The sequence below is a fragment of the Pieris napi genome, chromosome 22, assembly GCF_905475465.1.
Source record: "Pieris napi chromosome 22, ilPieNapi1.2, whole genome shotgun sequence".
NCBI classification, from domain to species: Eukaryota; Metazoa; Arthropoda; class Insecta; order Lepidoptera; family Pieridae; genus Pieris; species Pieris napi.
This window is the reverse complement of record NC_062255.1, coordinates 3,731,927-3,755,185: the sequence shown is the minus strand read 5'-3', so window position 1 is coordinate 3,755,185 and position 23,259 is coordinate 3,731,927. Positions and strand designations below refer to the sequence as shown.

The 23,259-nt window shown below is 33.5% G+C and overlaps 1 protein-coding gene across 1 annotated transcript in view; it reads left to right on the top strand.

Annotated features, from left to right (window-relative positions):
* LOC125060684 (transcription factor hamlet-like) overlaps positions 1 to 23,259 on the top strand; it is a 106,048-nt gene that overhangs the window by 19,773 nt on the left and 63,016 nt on the right. The window contains exon 2 of the mRNA XM_047665679.1: positions 17,950 to 18,022. The gene's annotated coding sequence lies outside the window, so the exon portion shown is untranslated. The remainder of the gene's footprint in view (positions 1 to 17,949; positions 18,023 to 23,259) is intronic.

Here is a 23,259-nt window from a genome sequence, read left to right as displayed (position 1 = left end):
TGAACATGTTAACTAAACCTTAAAATATTTTGACACAGTTGTTATGGCCTTAAAAACTTATTATGAATGTACTTAAAACATTTCTTTTTAACAGGGTTCAAACGGGAGGCTCATTTGATGTTAAGTGATACAGCCGGCCATACTCACATTGCCAAAGGGCTCACAAGTGCGTTGCCGGCTAGTTCTTCTTCTCTTCTTACTTTACATATGTATTGCAATTTTTTTTTTGTAGAACAGGGCAAACGGCATCAGGCTCACCTGATGTTAAGTGATACCGTCACCCACGGACACTCTCAATGCCAGAGGGCTCGCGAGTGCGTTGCCAGCCTTTTAAGAATTGGTACGCTCTTTTCTTGAAGGACCCTAAGTCGAATTACTTCAGAAATACTTCAGTAGACAGCTGGTTCCGCATAGTGGTGGTGTGCTGCAAAACTGCCTTATAAGACGCTCAGTTATGGAACGTCGGGGTGATACGGGTGGAATTTCGTATTCTACGTTATCGTCCGATGTTGAAACTCAGTATTAATCAAACCAAAAGTTATATTTATGCTTTCAGTTAAACAAATTCAGTCAGAATTTTCCTACTAAAACACAATTTGAGCAATTTAATGAACGAATTAATTGGAAACTACTTTAAATTGTTACGTTATATGGTAATAACAATTTAATCATTAATACATCAATGATCGGTACCCAATATACATTACGCGTCGTTGACCTTCACTGAATCGATTTTACTTTCGATTCGATTGATTCCGATTGTGTCAACTTGACATGAACTACTCAAAGTGATGGTACAGATATTTTAAAGCTCTTATGATATAGATTACGGCATGGAATCATTTCTATCAATACAATTACGAAATTCCGAGTAAATGTTTCATCTAAACGGAATAATATTCCGTCATCCCCTTTCAAACAACGCTCGTATTTCTAGTTGCCGAAGTTTCACCCCTTCGTTGTTGATATCTCCAGATGCACTGCACGATTTGGGTCGTCGTTTCTTCTGCAGCAATGGAGTGGAACTCCTTGCCGTCCAACTTCCCTAGACAGTTTAATATGGGTTCGTTTAAGCGGCAATCAAAGAGGCTTCTCCTGGATAGGCGTACTCTCCAACTCAGTAAACATCAGGTGGAATTGTGGCCAAACGTGAAACGTGAAATAAAAAATATAAATTTTCTATACTTTAAGATATGAAATTCGCATCTATAGATATCAATCTTTTTGTGTATTTTTTGAATGAAAAGTGGCCTGGAAGATATTGCTTATAGCGATAAGGTCGCCCGTTGCCTTTCATATCATATGTCACCTTTGTACTCAATCCAACGAAATGTTAATATGTCAAAAATTAATACAGATTATTTATAATCTGTTATAACAGTGTCCTAATCCATGTTCGACCATGAATAGATAACGATCAATTCACGCTTAGAACAAGCCTACTATTAGGCAAAGCTATAATTAAAGAATGCAATCGTTAGGATCTATAACAATATGCCTGAATGGTTTTGTGATTGATCAAGGCGAGGTGAAGGTACCCCTTGACCTGTCCCTATGACCTTACTTTCGATGACATTGAAGCATCTGATTTTAAGTCTTAACATAATTTAGTCACTTGGACAGACCTAGCTGCTTTCATTAAAAGAAAACCTTGCCTTTTAATTGACGAAGCGACGGATCCAGAGTATATGATATTAACATGCTGGTTTCCCCACAATTCCTTCATGTCAAGGGCGAAATTTGCATTTCCATCGCAGTATAACTTGCTACACTAAGCTTGTGTTAATGAAAGCATACTATTGTCTTTTATTGACATAACTTTAACACATTTAAAGAAAACACTTTTACCGGATTGAAGTTATGTATTATTATAAATTTACAATTATTTTACATAATTTTTTCCGACGTTTCGCGTGCTTTATAGCGTGCGTGGTCACGGTGACAAGCACCGTAAGACAAAACTTCAATCCGGTAAATCTGTTTTCTTTAAATGTGTATAAGTTATGTCAATAAAAGACAATACTATGCTTTCATTAACACAAGCTTAGTGTAGCAAGTTATACTGTGATGGAAATGCGAATTTCGCCCTTGATATGAAGGAATTGTGAGGAAACCAGCATGGTAATATCATAATTATACTCTGGATCCGTCACTCTTCTGGTTTACGGGAATCACCTCTGTTATATGAAATTAAAAGGCACCGAATTGATTCAGTCATAAACAATTTTCTCTATTCCGTAATAGAACAAGACATTTGAGACAGATTTGGAAAGCCTGGTTATTTATGGATGGATTTTAGTATCGTGGTGTAATCCAATAGATGCTGGTTTTCACACTCCAAAACTATGAGTGGTCGCATAAAATCTGATACTAAAAGATCCTTAAGTAATTTTGTAATTTTTGGCAGGTTGAAATGACCTTACGATATGATAAGGCCATTGAAGAATCAGACCCCCGCTGGTGACTCAGAAATGGTCTCATTAATTGCAATTACTCCACAGATTTATTATTGCAAAAGTAATAACGAATATATATTGTTCGATTGATTGAGGCTTAAAAGTTTTTCAAGGCTCTTCAGGAACTGATTAATATGACTTGTGTCATTTTAAAGATTATATATCTCTATATATCTTAATATATATATTTCTTGTGTGCGTGTGTATGTGACTGAACTCCTCCTAAACGACTGGACCAATTTTGATGAAATTTTTTGTGTGTCTTCAAGGGGATCTGGAAATGGTTTAGATTCACAAATCAGCCCGACAGATGGCGCTGCAGTCGGTACTTTCATACTTTGTTCAATATCTTAATCGGTTGAAATATCATGCAGGACAACGTCTGTGGGGTCCACTAGTATCTCTATATATATAAAATTCTCGTGTCACAATGTTCGTTCCCATACTCTTCCGAAACGGCTCGACCGATTCTTATGATTTTTTTATTAATATTCAGTAAGTCTGAGAATCGGCTACTATCTATCTTTCAAACCCCTAAGTGATAAGGGGTGTCCATTCCAAAAAAAATTGTTACTTTTTTGACAATTTTTTTTTGTTTTAATTTTTTTAAGATACAGCAGAAATACAAACAACCCCACATTTTTATCTACCCTCTACGATCAACCTCTTTTTTTATTTGTTAGTTAAGAACTAATAACTTGAACTCTGAGGTTTATATAGAGAAAAATCACAGAAAAACGTAAAAAGTTTTCATTCCGGCATAGCAAAATGTTCCATGTTGGTATGTACTAAAAAGGTAGGCTAGGCATTAAGGAGAAATGAAGTTCGCGGGGGCAGCTAGTAATATATAACAATTAGTGCACGTACGGAAATCCAACTTACAGATTGTCTTGTCATAACTTTTATAAATGAATCCCATTTTACAATTATTCTTAATTTAAAACAAATACTTATAGGTCAATCAAATTTAATAATATCAACAACAATTATAAAATTAAAAATATTTCAAAAGACGCCGAAATCGCATTTACCTTTAAACATTTATTATTAACAATATTTTACATGGCACTGTTATTCGCACGCGAAAACAAACAAGATAAAAGATAGTTGGAACTGTTTTATTATTTAAATAATTGTTCAGATATTTTGTTTATCTAAAAATAATGTTTCTTCTGCAGTGCATTTAGCCTAGTGGCTTCACAGTGCGACTCTCATCCTGAAGTTCTTAGGTTCGAACCCCGGCTGTGCACCAACGGACTTTTTGTCTGTGTGCGCATTTAACATTCACTCGAACGGCGCAGGAAAACATCGTGAGGAAACCGGCTTGCCGTAGACCCTAAAAGTCGACGGCGGGGGTCAAGCACAGGAGGCTGATCAGTGATCACCTACTTGCCTACAAATTATCATGATACAGATACATAAATCTGAGGCCCAGACCTAAAAAGCCACTGGAAATCTGGTATTGTTTCTTCTACCATTGAATTGCAAATTCCTAAATAACTAATCAAAGAATGCAATACATATTGCTTTTACTTAAGACGTAAAACTATTTAAGATTTATACCTAATCTAATATATAATATCTATAATTCTCGTGACGCGGTGTTTGTGGTTAAACTCCTCCGAAACGGCTTGACCGATTCTCATGAAATTTTATGTGCATATTGGGTATAACTGAGAATCGGACAACATCTATTTTTTATCCCCCTAAATGTCAAGGTTAGTCTACCCCTGATTTTTTTTTAAATTCTTAGATAAATTTTTAGTATTTTTTATTTTTTTATGATACAACATTAAAAAATACATACAACACTTAATTTGCACCCCTCTACGATCAACCCCTATTTTTTATTATAAATGATAAACATGGCAAACCGACGTTTGCCGGATCAGCTAGTAATCTATAGATTTAAAAAATATACCAAATTTTCTTTGTTTCCGCCGCTTCATTGTCCTAATTTGCCTCGTGCAATCATTTAATATTTCGTCATATCCACCGAAGAGTCGAGGTGTAAAAAATTAGTTAAATCGTAAGTGGCATTTCAACTCATGCATGACCAACCCGTATGACAGTAACAAAATCGCACTCTCCAACGAGCCGTTACCCGTTATCTGATCGTTTCGATATTTACGTAACAAAGACGAATTTCGGTTTTATTGATCTTATGATATGAATTCATAATACAAGCTACTTAAGACAAGTCTTCAATTTAAAATGATTATGAATTACATTTTTGCAGTTTTCATTTTGATACTGAAAAATAAATATCTAAATTACTTTTTGTCACATTTTATATTTTCGAATAAAGCTATTACATTACGCTATGACCACAGTGAAACCAAAAGGCATAGCGAGTAATTAATGAATTAAATAATGTAACAAGAAAAAATGTTATTCAAGATTTTCTAAGAGGAAAAACGTTTAGTTATCTGTTTGTTTCAGGAAAATGTCAGTTAGTTGATAGATAAAAAAGTATCCCATATACATTTAAAACTTTTTAGCTGTATTTATGGTATGAAAGCTCGCCGGAAGTTAAAAATCAAATCTATGTTACGGATGTAACTTTCAAATCGAGTTCTATTGAAACATAGACAATACAAGTTTTATGACAGTGTCAACCAAACGGAAAAGTCATTCCTTTTATATTCCTTCGCAAAAAATTGTTTCTTTTACGGCCAACATACATAATAGATTAGAAATGTTTTTATTAGCAGCGTTGTATGAAGCAAGGTTGAGTCTGTAGCAACTTTTTTTTTAATGTAATAGGAGGCAAACGGGCAGGAGGCTCACCTGATACCGCCGCCCATGGACACTCACATTTCAAACTGACAGATGGCTCGCAAGTGCGTTGTCGGCCTTTCAAGAATTGGTATATATTTTGCTTATAACAATGGTAGTCTTCCTGGGGTATGAAATAAAAAGAAATGGTTCGATTATTGTAAGTCTGTAAGCATTACTGATACTGATTGCGTATTACCCGGGTTCGATTCCAGCCGAAACAGTATTTTTTTAAAGCAAAGAACGCTTTCTAATATTAAAATACCGTTTATATAGAATGAGGCCTCAAACAACAAGTTGTAACTTATAATATGTTTAAGGCTCACGAAGAAAAGTCGAAGTTTATGGTTAATCCGGAATTAGAACATATGTGTAGTATCCCTAACAAGGCGTGTCAGTGAAACTGATACTGACTTGTTTTTTGTTTCAATGAAATTTCATAGTTAGATTCCATAACTGGTCCATTCGATCAGCTTTCTTCTATTGTAAGGTACCTTCACACGTGAGTTCATATTCAAAGACAAACTTACTTTAAACTTACTTTAAGGTAAACTTACGTTACTTATCATTATTATTAACAATGGCTACAATGCTATTATTTTGAATAAATAAAAGTCTCGGTGCTTTCGCTTGGTGATGGGAGCACGTCATATGTCTTCAACTAAATAAATAAAAATAAATAAAATTAAATATGTTTATTATGGAATATAAGATACAGGTATCACTTATTCCACGTCATTAAATTTGAATCTGTAGACATCCCTACTCATCGGCAAAGAAGACAGTAAAAAACTCTCGTTACTCTTTTAAAATAGCAAATCATCAAACAACACTTATTTTAAAACAAATATCGCAAATTAATTAGAAGAAGCCTGTCTAGCACTAGTCCCAGGCTCTTTTATCAACTAGATAATCGTTAACTTTATAGTGAGCCTTTTTACACAGCTTGTCTTTAATACATTTCTTAAATTTAAAAGGCAGAGATAAAAGAGCCTCTGGGATTTTATTGAAGAAGAGTATCCCTTTTCCCAAAAAGAATTACTACTTTATATAGTCTACTAGTACGGGGAAATTGCAGCCTGCGTTTGTTCCGAGTATTAACTATTACCAATATTTTAAAAATACATATCATATAAAGAGACGACTTGGGTACGCCTTGTCATACATACCTGGACCAAATCTAGGACCTACTAGAGAAGAGACAAGTTAAAAGCAACCATAACAGAAGAGCATGCATGGTGTCATGAAGCGATAGCTGGTATGTCAGGACTGTAGCAAAGCAACCTATGCTTACCACTTCGGGAAAATGGCGTGTGTTTGAACTCTCTTGTGCCCTTGTAAGTTGTTCGTAAAGGAAATTAGGGTATTGCCAAAAACTCGACGATAAACATCAGACACAAAAAACAGTCAATGCAATAGTCTCATGTGTTTTAGACATAAATATCTTTAGATCATAAATTACTCTTCCACAACTAATAGCACTTATAAACTATAAAACGTTAGACCAACATAAATTCGAGCCACTAATTTAGACTCAGTCATATAAGTTGATGCATTTATTAGCAGTTTAAGACTTTGTTGTGTGTAATTAACGATACTTCTTTATTAATTTATAGGTTACGATAACATCGGAAACATATATTGTACCTGTTTAAACAACCAGTACATTTTAAGCAGTGTTTGTATAAAACATGACATTAAACATAATAAGATAACCGGAATGTTTAAGACACAATATATATATATATGTCAGGGACAGAAAGCTCATTATCTTGTCAGAGGAACAGAAAAAATGAGAGATGAGTAGAGATGCTAGACTGATTAATAATTGTAGTGTCTGTGATAGTGTACTTAAGTGTAGTACAATAACACATGCGTATTAAATTCAATAACGATATTTAACATAATGCGTGCGCGGATGCGTACCTAAGATGGTATTAATTCCCGCACATATGATGCCACACTTGTGATAAATTAATGAAATTCAAACCTTAATATTTAAATTTATAGTTCAAATTAGGTCCATCAAATCAGCTGTCACTACTCACGAAGTTCTGGATGTCACCATCTGATTAACGTCATTTTTGTTGTTGTCTACCCACATTATTACAAAGTATTTAGTTCTTAGGAACTATGTGGGTAGGGACAATTTTACGAAATAAATTTTTTTATTCGTAAAATTAGAAAAAATTAATACATTCCCAATCATCATCAATTACAGGGGTAAATTAATGACTTTACTTACACATTCTAGAACCTAGGATGGTCCTGCAAAGGAATTGTCAAAAGGTTTAATAGGAAAACAAGGACTCCTAAGCTTATTTTTAAAGCAAAATAGGATATATATGTCTTAAAATATCTATAATCTTATCCTCTTTTGGTCAGTAATGACAGGCTCAATTCTCAAGAGATCCTGAGTTCGACGCTCAGCTAAACAATTATTCTTTCGGGTTGGTGTTGAAATTCCCAAAAATTTTCACTGCTCCAGAAGTATGTTATCTCCTTGTATCTATATTTACAGGAATTCATACCTTAAATTATTTATTTAATTAACATAAACATCAAAACTAGAAACCTGAAGTAAATAAGTGATTCCTTTGTAGAGCAATATTCATAAATCAGTTACGATATAGGTTAAATCATTTAAAGTATTCCTCATAAAACACAAGTTATATTTTACACTGTTCACACAATGTGGCACAAAGAGTTTTAAAACCAAGAATTTTTTACAACATTCAAATTATTGTTCTTGAAGTATTACATATTGTTCATTTATATTATATACGGGATAATACTAGCCGACCCCTATTTTTATCTGTTAAATAAAATGAATAAATCAGTCGCGCTACAACTTTTTTAGGTTGGGCCTCAGTATATGTATCTGTTTCCTGATCATTTCTCAACGTGATGGGCAAGAAGGTGATCAGCCTCCTGTGCCTGACACACGCCGTCGACTTTTTGGGTCTGAGGCCGGTTTCCTCACGATGTTTTCCTTCACCGTTCGAGCAAATGTTAAATGCGCACATCTACGATGCACAGCTGGTCGAACCTACGACCTCAGGGATGAGAGTCGCACGCTGAAGCCGCTAGGCCAACACTGCTCTGTTTTAAAGGTTACTTCCTGATATTTTAACTTAATTTATCGTCATAATTCAATGATAAATGAGTGTACTAAACACCAATCTCGGAACACGTATGTATTTTTAATTATAATAAATTAAATTATCAATTAAATCTCTTAAAAGTTTAATTATTAACATCTACATACCGTTATATTACAGTTTATTATTTTGTAAATATTATCTTTTACCGTTAAATGAAGATTTTTTGTTGAATTTACCTTTCTATATTACATATATTGTTATGTATGTAATATAAATGTACTCGCTGCTTTGGGGTGGCCCGTATTGGCACCATAAAACAAATAATATTTAAATATATGACGACCCCAACAAAACACAAAAATATTTAACAGCCAGTATCATGACTGCAAAAAGTGGACAGTAGAAATGAAAAATTTTGAAGAACTAAGAATGTTTTTCGTGAGTGCAATATTCACTTAATTGGGTGCCCAAATGAGTGGACTTTAAATTAACTGAGGCGGCAAGTTCAAAGCACTTGTTTATTTATTGTGTCTGACAGCATGGTAAGGCTGTACTTCCACAAACAATGTTAAAGCGATTTAAAATTTTATAGTATCGCGAATCTAAAGTAACATTACTATTCTGAAATTACAAAGAAGAAAAGAGGCTGGCATAAAAAGGGAGTCCAGTATCGGGTTGCTGTAGCTTTATGACTGTTCTGTAGGCTCCTTTGCCCCTTTATCATATAATGAAATTCCTAGTATATTTTATTTGGACAGAAACACTTAATTTCCCGATTATTCCGACATACCCCTTATGCTAAAGTAGATGAATAAATTAATTGAGAGTGAAATTTTACGATGTGCGCGCACCGTGACACAAAATTAACAGAATGAAGTTGTCCACGGAAGATGCTACGGCATTGGACATAATTTAAAAACAACATTCGAATAATAATAGAATTTATGTTACACTTAATGTAAGAGAATAATAATAAATATTTATTTATTAAATTTTTCAATTGTAAACTGAACTTTATTGACTATAATGACTCCTTTTCCAGTCTTTGATTATTTAATTGTAATTAATTATTTGCATGCAATCAAAAACTATTTTTAATAATGACAAAGAAGTATAACTTCTTACGCGCGTACATAAGTACACGCACCCTTTTTTTTTTTCATATATATATACATAGTTGGTAGGATGGGTTGGCAAATTTGTAGAAAAAGAAATCTATTTTTCTTCAACTTTTATCTATCCCCAACTAAATGTTAATCATTTATCATTCAATCGCAACGCGCAACATTTAAGAATTTTTTACCTACAGTAGTTGTAATATTTCACATTATCACTATAACTGGACGACAACTACAAAACCTTGAAGAGATTAGACTTGACGTGGTCGCCGAGATAATTTTAATGGTCCAACTGATACTGGCAGATTCACGCTTGATGTACGGCGATTTCAGGCTTTCACCGTGTAGAAAGTGTTGTACCTTCATTTATATTGCTTATTATTTTAACTTGCGTGATTTATTAGGGCGGGGTGCTTATTCTGAGTAATTTCATATGATACATCGTTTTTTTACAAAATTCTCGATATAAAGCGTTTTATTTTTATATTAAACGCATTATAGTAAAGATTAACGTATACTTAATCTAGTACGTACATCAAGTAGCAGCGTTGAACTCTTTATAACAAAAGACAAGATCGTTTTAAAACTAACTTCACTCTCCTTAAAATGACATAAAAATTTATTTGTTGTATTAATTTAAATCTCATCAATTTCCATTTAATATCAACTAGCATTTGCGCTGTTCGAAGAGATCTCTCAAGGCTCTGAAAACCTGGGTGACACGATCATTTGGATAGTCGTGTCATCCAATTTCTCGGAACTAAATGTATCATTTAACAATATTTAAATCGCATTTATCATACTGTTATCAGATGCAAATGGCCATACATGACAAGCGTTTCATCATAGTCAGTTTACTTAACTAATATCTCATTCACGCATGCGTCATTCGCCTATCTAATATCAGCTTTCGATCACGTTTGATCCCTGACCCTTGATTTCGGCTACCGTGAGCACGATTTTTATAATTATCATTAAGAAATAATAACCCTTATTACATTTGCATAAACTCTATATTTGCTTAATGTAGTTATAGTTAGCGGAGCCTTTGATATGTTGTATGTTAACAATCTGGCATTTTAACTACTGATTACATGTTAAAGTGTTATCTGTCTGATCAATGGTTCGGTAGAATAACTAAGTACTCAATGATGCGCGTACTTATTTAGTAGATATTTTTATATTAACTATATTAAATTTTTAGCTTTGTTAAACTTTGATAAAGCGTTCTACCTATGTATATTTCTAAACAAACGTCTTTTTACATATAGTATAGAAATATACAGTAATTACAATTTTTTTTAACCTCCACAGTAATAATCCTAAATAAGACTCCCTAGCATGGAGCTATAGCGGTTACAGTCTACTACTGTCATGAATATAGTTTTTGGAACGAAGTTCCTTATCGCGCGTTGTGAAAGGGGGCTAGACGGAAAAAATTCTTACGAAAAGTTGTTACGACACTTTTTTGCTATTTGCTATTATACACCGGTTCTCGTCCGATCACCGAAGTTAAGCAACGTCGGGCGAGGTCAGTACTTGGATGGGTGACCGCCTGAGAATACCTCGTGATGTTGGCTTTTTTTTTTCGTCGTAAGATTGGTGTCGAGATAATCTATCATACTGTTATGATACCAATTAACATATAAATTAATCGAAATGAATTTCGTTCCATCCGGGTGTCCCTTGACACCTCTAAAGTTTTTTATTATTATTTGCATTAAAAACACATATAACCCGCACTAAAATATAACCAAAAAGCTAACATTCAAAATTGAATTAAACAAACCTACTTGTACATATACTCTTAACACAGGAGTCGAAATATATTTTAAATCACTACTCCAACAACGTAATAATTTCATAATATAATTCTCTCGTGAATTAAAATCGACATGTCGTAATAATCAGTAGCCATTAAACTTATGTATGTGGAGCAACATCCTGTGCTCATAGGAAGCAAGACCAGTTCTGACTAACGGAGGAGATGAGTCGTCGTAATAAAACGGCCGAAAGATGGCGTTCGACAAAGAGCAAGGCCAACATTAATGCATTTTAATGGAGGTCAGAATGTGTAAGGGCTGTCCGTTGATTTAATAATATGTTTAGTAATACAGGAATTAGTACATAATAAATGTACCTACGGTATTTTTGTATTTATTTATTTATTTGGGAAACAAAACAGATACATCTCTATACAATAAACACATTGGATGTATCCACAAAAAGTTTCACTAAACAAAAGGGTGCGTGTACTTATGTACGCGCGTAAGAAGTTATACTTCTTTGGCATTATTAAAAATAGTTTTTGATTGCATGCAAATAATTAATTACAATTAAATAATCAAAGACTGGAAAAGGAGTCATTATAGTCAATAAAGTTCAGTTTACATTTGAAAAATTTAATAAATAAATATTTATTATTATTCTCTTAAATTAAGTGTAACAAAAATTCTATTATTATTCGAATGTTGTTTTTAAATTATGTCCAATGCCGTAGCATCTTCCGTGGGCAACTTCATTCTGTTAATTTTGGGTCACGGTGCGCGCGCATCGTAAAATTTCACTCTCATCAATTTTTCTTAACGCGCCTAAAGAAGTATAACTTCAAAAATATGATACAGAGCAAAGTAAATAAAACATGACAGCACAAAATGTATAAATCCGGAGAACGACAAACATACTAACAGCTACAACAAAGAAGAAAGATACAAGGATTAGGATATTAATAGTTTTTTTTTTATGAGTATGTAGAGTATGAGTCCTTTCTAAATTTAATTATTTACAAAAACTTGCCAACGCTCGGCACACTGATACATATAAATAAACTACAAGATTTAAAGTGACAAGCACTTATAAGCAAACATAAAAAGCATGAAGAGAAAAAAAACTGATACATTTATACATAAGAAAAATAAATTACAAGATTTAATGTGACAAACGCTTATTTTACACGAGGAAAAATTTATAAAAACTAAAGGAAAATTTATTTCAAAGTGTGTGAGGAGCATCTTTGTATCCAGACCTAGCTTATCAGTATATGGATATTGGTGGCGTTTGGAGTTTTTCCTTTAATACCAATTTCATATACGACATAAGGTCAAATAATGTACGACCAAAGATATAATATATCTGTAATTAATGTAGGTAATAATTCAATGTGTTATTATTTTCACAGTATCAAACCCGAATGATTATAATCTGAATTCTGTTCCATTCACTACGCAACAGAACACATTTCATATATGTTTTTATTTAAAAGTTTTCTTGAGTTTAATTAACATTGGACATACAAGAAAAAAAAACAGTTTAATTGACAACCCTGTCAATATTCATTTAATTTTTGATCTTTAAATACGCAATTTTTCGCGATTTTCGCAATAACCTTGCGTATTGCATCTGAAATTAGACTTAATTCCCATAGTAATAAAGTCTTATATTGCTGTCACAATATTCACAGTCATAAGGAAAGTTGTAACATAAGGTAAATTCTAAAAATGTCAACGAGAACGCTGTCATAGTTAATAAAAACGATGGTTTTTAATCTTAAGTTAAAGTTTTTCAAGAAAAATATGTAGCAATATAGTACTTTACTTTTCACAAAGTATTAAATATAGGCGGTAACCTTTAGATCTACTGAACTGGTTCTGAAAAAATATTCTACCAATAAAAAGCCCCGTTATTAGTGAGTATCGTATATTGGCTATACATATAGTAACCCGTATATGAAAAGACGGTTTAACTAAAAAGTTTGTAGCCAAGACTGCCTTAACAAATAAATAGAGCGATTCGTTAGGGGTTTAAGTACATATTGTATAATTTTTCAAGGTTTACGGGTCATTTCCCGTGCAAAGCCAGGTGGATTGGTAAATAATAAAAACTTTAAAATACGTTAGTACTTTAAACACGAATATTAGTACAATTTTTGCATTGGATCCAGATCTCATGACACAATCGAAGAAACTGTGATTAATACGATCGATGGTCGGTGTGTCCTTTTTTTATTATTGCCCCTTTGATTGTATACATATTTTATTTTCTTTGCTTTGTTCCATTAGTTTTGTCTCATAGGTTGCCTGGAAGAGATCACTAGAAAGCGATAAGGCTGCTAGTTGCCCTCATATTTATTTAAAGTTTTTAATTGTACTATATTTATGTATACTTGCAACGAAGTGTACATAAATAAACAGAGTTCGAATAGTTTCTTTTCGTCTAGTTTTCGGATTCCATAACGCAACTTTGTATTATAAATCTCAGTACGCATAACCAGGAGCGATGTTTCTAGAAATGGAAGAATATTAAGAAGCTCCTAAATCATGTTATGATAGGATTCGTGTATTTATCATATATAAATCATTAAGGCTACAAATTATTCATGCGCATAATAAGGAGGAGCTGATCGTGAGACCATGTTCCTTTGCTGTTTAGTTATAGATAATAATTTAGTATTGTTTGTATTATCATATGATACAGCAATTGTCGAAGCGGTTAGTGATACTAACGAATTGTTTTTAATGTATTTTTATAGGAATATCCTTAAAAATGAAAGTAATAGTAACGTTTTGATTAAAGTATTTATTTTATATGTGTATTTGTATATATCAAAAAAACTATTTTTTGTCTCTAAGTTTATTTGCCTCTTTATTTATTAAAGTACACCACATATATAATGCTATATCAACAGTTTATGGTACAAGCTATCTTTTATCAAATACATGAACATTATGATAACGAGAAAATAAAAATACAATTGCACTTTTAGATTTTACTAGTTAGTTAAATTAAAATAGCTCATTAGGTATCAGATAGGCACTTAACAATGCTTTTTTTAAATACTTCACAATTTTTCATATTTACAAGTTTATAAATAATATATAGGCTATCTTTGTGAAATGCTTAGGAATGGGACTTGTGGTAGTTAACAAGTCACCAGCGTACCATCATGAATAGAAAATATAATTTATTATTAAAAGATAATTTACATTGCTTCGCTTATTAGCGAAAAATGTTACTTGAATTAATTTAATTTTAATCAAATAGGCCGTGCAAGTTGCCGTGTGAGGATATCCGATAATGAATAACAGATTCTATGGATCCTAAGAAATGTACTAATTTTTCCCGTGTGATATAGTTGACTAGGCGGTTATTATGTATGACTCACCTATCCTCAAACTGAAGGCTGCAAATTTAACAAAAAAATTAAATTTAAGAAGAGTAGTAATCATTACATTTCGACTTATAATTTTATTAACAATAAATGCTACATTTTATATCAAGAAGTCAATATAAAGTCTTAATTTGGAGTATGATGGTTTACATTACAATATTAACATTTACGACCCCGCTGACAAACATTTCCTCCAACGCATATTATAAACGCAAACATCCATAACATATAAACTACGAGTATTTTATATTAACTGACACTTGTTATTGCCTTCCTTATGTGAGAAACTTTACAAAGAAGCACTTAAAACATGAGGTCAAATAGAATGGCAACATTATAGTCAAAAACTCAGTAAATTAAAAATGATTCATTGCTGGCAATATTTCTGAGAAGAACCTGATTTCGTCTGGGATACATTTTCACTATCCCTTCTATTTATGTATGTGTCAATGGTTTGACAGTCTTAAAAAACCCAACTGATACGTCGACTTGCTACCTCCACACCGTTCTATCCACTTGTTTCAGAACGTTAGGGATGTTATGACCCCTCACTGTCTCAATTTGGTCTTACCAACGGGTTGGTGAATTCTGAATTCTCCTGCCATCACTCCTCCCTAACATTACCAGTTAGTCGGGACTATCCGGTTCTCTGGTAATATGATCATAGTAGCTAAGCCGTTTGGAAATTATAGGTGATCTTTAGTTGGTTAAGAATGGACTTCTAGATTCTCCACCAAGACCACATATTGAATGGCATAATTATAATAGTTGTCTTCATAAGTATTTTAATTGTCTTTAAAATTCATAGCGACCAAATTGGTCTCGGAAGCATTATGCTGCATATACAAAAGATATAATCTGTGGCTGTATGCAACGAAACCAAATATTTTTAATCTGTTGATGGATTACATTGAAAAATTATTGACCATAAATTTTCATTAGGATAGAACATTGTTGCCTATGTGTTCCAATTTTAAAACCTCTAGAACTGACAACCGAATGTTCTCGTATTATTGTATTATAAGGGGTACAACTCAGAACATTCACGAACATTAATTCTATTATGCAGCAAGCAATAGGAATATATTTCTTTATTAAGAATAAACAAACAGAACACTTTAATTGAACCAAAAGGAATAGTTATATATGTTTATATATACATCTAATAATATATTTATAGTATTTTAGACACAACTGAGCATTTTTTAAGAAAGTTTTGAAAAACCACTATGGAACCAGCTGCCCACTTGTATTATTGAAGTATTTCCAAACCAATTTGACTTGGGGTCGTTCAAGAAAAGAGCGTACCATTAAAGGCCGGCAACGCATTTTGCGATCCTTCTGGCAATATGAGTGTCCATGTGAGTGTGTATCACCAAACAACATGGAAGCCTCCTGCCCTTTTACCTCCACTACTTAAAAAAAGGAAAAGAGCGTAGCAATTTTTAAAAAGGCCGACAACGCACTTGCGACCCTTCTGGCAATGTGAGTCCATAGGCATATCACTTAAGAATAGCGTCCTACTCGTTTTCACCCTGTTATATATTTATTTATTTTAAAGACAATTCACACCAATTGACCTAGTCCCATGCTAAGCTGGTGAAGCTTGTGTTATGGGTACTAGGCAACGGATATACATACATATTATAGATAGATAGACATATAAATACATATTTAAACACCCAAGACCTAAGCACAACACCAAATGCTCATCACATCGATGTTTGTCTCAGCCGGGGATCGAACCCGGGACAAATGGATTCGCAGTCAGGGGTACTAACCACTAGACCAATGAGTCGTCAAATATAAAAATAAAATAGTATATAAAAATGTATATGAGTATAGGTCGATTATGACGTGATTCCTGTTTTGTTAAATTGCCTGAATAATTAAAACCCAATCCGAATCTTATCTCCTTTACATAACTTAAGAGTCCTTCGCATAAGAAATGTCAAGATAAAATAGATTAATGCTATAAACGGATCTCACAATTAACGTGTTGTGTAACAAAAACTTTCGAATGTAATAAAAAAGTACGGTTCACCGGCACTCGTAAAAGTTTTTGCAATGCCCGTGATATATAGATCTGTTAATATTCCGTTTTATTACGGCCTTATCAAAATATTGAATGTTATGTACTAAAATTACTCAGTTGGAAAGTTTTTTAATTGATCGAGGATTTCTTCATGATCTGATTTCTGTAAATCGTGGGAAATACACGTTTCTCACGTTTAATATTGCTTAAAATTAAATCATAAATATAATGTGCATGAGTAAATACTTCGGCGTAATTAAATTTTTTTGGAATAATTTTTTTTCGTGTTCTTTTGTTTTTCTGTACTGTTCTTACAGATGCGTATTTTTCGAGATTTTCTGCAATTTTTTTTAATAAAATAATTTTGAAAGAATCCGAAATCGAAAACACTTCTCTATTTTCTCACTATCCTAGTAGATTTTTTTATTAACCACCGTTATTAAGTTCATTTAAGTATGTATCAACAAAATAGTTGTTTTGATTTAAGTTTAATACCCCATATTAATTAATACTGGTACTATTCAAGTGCGAAACACTGGTATTTGGAAAGGGAAATATTGATGCTGGGACGTGATGAAGCGGAGCGTCATAATTGAAGTTCCGATGACTCTCAATCCTAAGGTCCACCATTTGAATCCTAACTGTGCATCAATTCATTTCTTTATATATGCAGTCAACACTTGCTTTTTTTATATAATAGGGGGGCAAACGAGCTTGCGGGACGACCAAAAAGCGCAGTCTTCGCATCCCATAGACACCCATTTTTAGTGGGTGCGTTGCCGGCCTTTAAAGCTTCTTGTACGATGAAGAACAAGACATCGAAAAGAAATCATGTCGTAGACCCAAAAATCTACATTTTAATTGATATTCGTTTGTTGCTGCTGCTGTTGTTGTTGTTGTCCCGATCCCAATGACTACAACATCAAATTTATTTCAACATTTCATCATTTAATTATCTATGGTATCTATATCAATGCAGAGATCATTCGGCAACAGGTCAAAGATCGCACTATTAATTTCTTTGGTCGATTTCTTGAACTTAATCTATGGGACTCTGTCACGATGTGATTGACATTTTGAAATATAGAATTGTCGCAACGAAACATTGAATTCGGGGTTGAGTAATCGAAATCTTGATTAATTTGCTAATCAATTGCGGTTCATAATTGGATAATTAGATATACAATATTATTTATATATTTTTTATTGGATTATAATTTATTTAACGTAAATGTATGCAGATAATATTTTAATTTTGACTATTATTGTTAATAATATGTTTTTGTTGCAGCGTACGAAAACCGCCGCCAAACTGTCTACCGCAAATGAAATTATTCTCAACTACCACGTGGAAGCGCTAATAGGTAAGTCATAAGGACTATGTTGAAATATATTATTGTATAAACCTTAAATTTCGAGTTAAACATACTCGGAATTAGGTTCAACCTACCTTTTAATCATTACCTGTGCGTACCAATTTGTCAAAACGTATACAAATGATAACACTACGAAATTACGTATGAAATTACTGAGGTCAAATATGATATCAAAGAATACATATATTTAAAATTGGAATAATGGTGTATTCAACATCTCAAAATTTTAAATTATGAACATTTAAATATGGAACGCTATACAATTTCCGGTAATCCAAATTTAAATAAATATAAAGGTTTTTGCCTTTATATTTATTTAAATTTGGAATACAAAGTCATCACCCGTACTAAGAATATAACTTTATGTATTTTCTCTATCATTAGCACATTACAGATAGTGCATTGCATAAATTAAGATGTAAAATGAACATAACTGTAACAGGATAAGCAAGAGCTAAAATTAATTCTATCATAGATACACGCCGGGAGATGGCTAAACTTTATAATGGTAGCTTATTATAATAAAACGTGGTCCGAGCACTACATGGTCTGACCTCAGGCGATTAGTCGGCTACTAGTTGTACTATGTAGACTATATAGTCTATGCTACTAGGCCTTAGGGAGGGATAGCGCCCTCGTTGCATTTAATAAATATTATCGTACTGTAATACTTCATAAATGCTTTATACTTTAAGCAGAACAAATTTAAGAATATAAATTAAATATTAATATTAAAACCGATAAGTGATCTAATATAGACCTATTTGATAAGGTTTCAAAAAATGATTCTTAAACGAGCCGTTTTACCGTTAGTCGATTTGAAAAAGTATTTATTAAAAAAAATTTGTTAACTAAATTAAAAACAAATATTTAAATTTCGAATGTTTTCCACAGACTACATTCATAAATCATTTCCAAACCACAAAGGATTATGATAGAAAATCAAAATATTCAAAAAAGGAACAGTTTATTTGCAGCCAGTACTCGAACTACACGCATCGCACGCTTTGACACAGCGTGCAGAATAAGCGTAACTTGGAAATTCCTTCGCTATTCCAAACATATTCTGCCTTAAACTTATGCAAATAAAGCTAATTTATACGACATTCTCACTTATCAGCTTGTACTGGGGATATCCTAAAAGGATGACTATGCGGCTTGGACACAACCCAAATTCGTTTTCGCTCAATACCGTCGGTAGTTCTCCGAAATAGTATAATTGAAATTTAATTAATACTAACGGGGAACTTTAAAGGGACTCAACTTTCATTCAATAGGATTTTGGTCACATTGCCAAACAAGCAAGCCAACGCGGTCGCCTAAAACATGACAGCAATAGATCATTGCAGGGGCGAAAGAAGCTAGAATGTCGTGGTATGAAGTTGAAACCCGTGGTCCATTAGGCAAGTCTTCTACGCTGAATGCCCTCTGCTGAGGCATTCAATGTGTCAAACGTGTCAAAGTCAATCTTTTGGCAAACTTTAGATATTCAGTTTGACGGCTCATTGGTCTAGTGGTTAGTACCCCTGACTGCGAATCCATGGGTCCCGGGTTCAATCCCCGGCTGAGGCAAACATCGATGTGATGAGCATTTGGTTTTGTGCTTAGGTCTTGGGTGTTTAAATATGAATTTATATGTGTTAGGTCTATCTATCTATAATATGTATATCCGTTGCCTTGTACCCATAACACAAGCTTCACCAGCTTAGCATGGGACTAGGTCAATTGGTGTGTGAATTGTCCAATCATAAAAAAAAATTTGGAAATTTGTTTAAAATATTTACGGAATACTACTAAGTATTAACTGCAGCGCTTATCAAACAACATTGCGGGCGACTTTCCCGTAGCGAGTTGATATATCGAAAGCAACGGATCTCTGCGGTTTCCTACAATTGAATAGTTCGCAGTTTTCTACTCTCCTCTCGAGATACAATAACATTTAATATCAAACACAAGTACTGTGTAAACTCTTTATAACGAATTTCAAGGGACCAAGCATTTTATTCGTTATAGAGAGGTTTCGTTATAGGAAGAATTAATGTATGGGTTTTGAGTTAAACCAAACAAATTTAACGTTTTTACGTTATAGAGTTTCGTTATAACAAATAGCGTTATACAGAGTTTACACTGTATTCAAATACTTAAAAAGTATTGGAGATAAGAACGAAGACCTAATATAACAGAAGAGTAATGGAGAAGTTCACGAAGTCCCATCGGAGATATATTTCTGTGTCTGTTTCGAATATCTGTGATTGTTCGTTAGTTAATGGTAATAAAAATAGGTTACAATTATTTACATAATTTAATAATTAATACGCGTATACATCGATAGATATTAAATTTAAATAAATTATTTCCAAATAATTAATATTCAGTCTCCATTTATTACTTACTTACTCCGGCTTTGCGTCTCAAAAACCCTCCGAAATGAGAAACTTCCAGTGTCATCTCCCACCAATTGCAGGCTTTCAGCCGCCTGGGCCTTCCTTCACAGTGGATCCAGGGGAACCTAGGCCTAGTCTATCCAGACTCCATTTAACGAGTACAAATGCTCAAACGACCAAACCACTAAAAAAAAAACAAAATATTGAATTCGCTCAATTGATGCGATAAGTAGGTCAAATCAACAACACTTATTTCGACTTTCAAGTAAAGTAAAAGTACAAATAAATAAAATTTAACGCGTGATTGTGTAGGGAATTTTAACTTTGCGATTATCTAAACTTAATTTGAAGAAAGTGGTATTACGTTGAAATCGGGTATGAGGCATGTTGCACGAGTTTTTTTTTTATTAGCTGGGCATCAAACTTATGAAAATAAAATAAAATATGTTTATTATGGAACATAAGATACATGTATCACTTATTCCACGTCATTAAATTTGAATTTGTAGGCATCCCTACTCATCGGCAATGAAGACAGAGGGTGTAGGCCGAGAGAAAAAGCCGGCGTAAAAAACTCTCGGTATGTACTCTTTTAAAATAGCAAATCATCATAGCAATATGCTCACGATGTTGTCAACATAATATTTATTTCTTCTGCATCACCTTGATGGATGGAAGTCTTCCACGGTTTACAAGACACTTTTGCGAACTAGCAAACTGTGGAATCGACTCCCAGTGCGGGTCTTCCCTTTTCCCTCGACGTCGTTCCACAACTGAGCGTTTTTAAGGCAGTTTTTGCCGCGCACCACCACTAGTTGCCCACTGAAGTACAGTCAAAACCGTTTACGACGACATAGTACAACATACTGGTTATATTGATATTCAAAGGTCCCGGCTGAATTCTATGTATTAGGTCCTTAATAACAACATCATCGACTGTTACGACTATCGGTTTTTACGACCAAATATGAGTAGTCCGTTCGATGTCGTTTTAAAAGATTTTGACTGTATTTCCGAACCAATTCGACTTAGGGTCCCTCAAGAAGAGAGCATACCGAGTCTTAAAAGGCCGGCAACGCACTTGCGAGCCTTCTGTAAATGTGAGTATCCACGGGCCGTGGTATCACTTAACAAAAGTTGAGCCTCCTGCCCGTTTGCCTCCTATTATATATAAAAAATACGACCTCCAATTGTTTAATATAGTAGTAGATAGTATACTCCTTCATAAAAGGCATGTGTGGTGTCTATGGATTGTGATAAATCCAATAATAAAAATACACAAAACCTTAAAAATAAATGAGGCCATATGACTGAAGTCTCGGCATTAAAAAGCTGTAATATTTTAAATGAAATTGTTGCTATTTCCTACTTCGTTGTATTGAGAATTACCTTATTGTATTTGCAATCGTTACATATAACGTTACTAAATCTAGACTGCCAAGACATAAAATAGACCACAGATGCAATAGTCTTCCGCTGTGTAATTGAAAACACATCCGTCTCTAACTTAGAGTTCTGTACACACAAGAATTATTTTTAAATAACATTTAAAATTTAGAAGCTACCATTCTAGTATATGTGATTTTCATCTAGGCAAGCGTACTTTTTATTGATGTGTTGGCCTAGTGGCTTCAGCGTGCGACTCTCTTCCCTGAGGTCGTAGGTTCGATCCCCGGCTGTGCACCAATGGATTTTCTTTATATGTGCGCATTTAACATTCAATCAAACGGTGAAGGAAAACATCGTGAGGAAACCGACATGTCTCAGACCCAAAAAGTCCACAGCGTGTGTCAGGAACTAATCTGAACTTATAAATCTGAGGCCTAGACCTAAAGAGGTTGTAGCGCCACTGAATTCTAAATTTTATTTTTATTTCATATTATTTATTATTTTCTATATAATATATAGCTACCCGAAAGACGTTGTCGTGTACACATTTTCTAGGTACCAAAAAAAATCAACTAATTGTAAATCCAATTCTCAAATTCACTTAAAAACACACAAAATTTCATGAAAATCGGTCCAAGGTTGTTTTGAATTTGCAATACAATCATGATTTTTATACGTCTTTTTGCTTATTAATTTTTATTGTTGTTGATCCTGATTTTGCATGCCAATAAACCGTACAATATATTTATTGTCACAATATTCGTATCAATCTATAAGGTGTTTATTTAGGTGATAATTGTCACACAAACCGTCGTCTACGCATACAAATATGCTTATTATCGCAAAACGTGACTAGAACTATCAAAATGACTTCAACGAAAGCCAACACTAATTCGTTATCTCGCCATCAAAGCCTATAAAATTACAAAATAATTCTCGTCCAATTATTATAAACACGAGAACAAGATTAAGTTATAAATACACGAATTTCATAAAGATGCCATTGAATAATCTGTGCATAGAATTGCGTACATTTTTTAAATTTCGAAAAATTTTCACTTTAAACTGATTGAGGTTGTTAAGGAAGAATTTTATAAAATATATGAGTGTGTATCAACGAATTGTGAGAGAGCAGTGTTGGCCTAGTGGCTTCAGCGTGCGACTTTCATACCTGAGGTCGTAGGTTCGATCCCCGGCTGTGCACCAATGGACTTTCTTTCTATGTGCGCATTTACCATTTGCTGGAAACGGTGAAGGAAAACATCGTGAGGAAACCAACATGTCTTAGACCCAAAACGTCGACGGCGTGTGTCAGGCACTGGAGGCTGATCTTGCCTATTAGATTTAAAAATGATAATGAAACAGATTTATAAATCTGAGGCCAAGACCTAAAGAGGTTATAGCGAAACTGTTTTTTTTTTTGTATCAACGAATTACAGCGAAAGTTAGTAA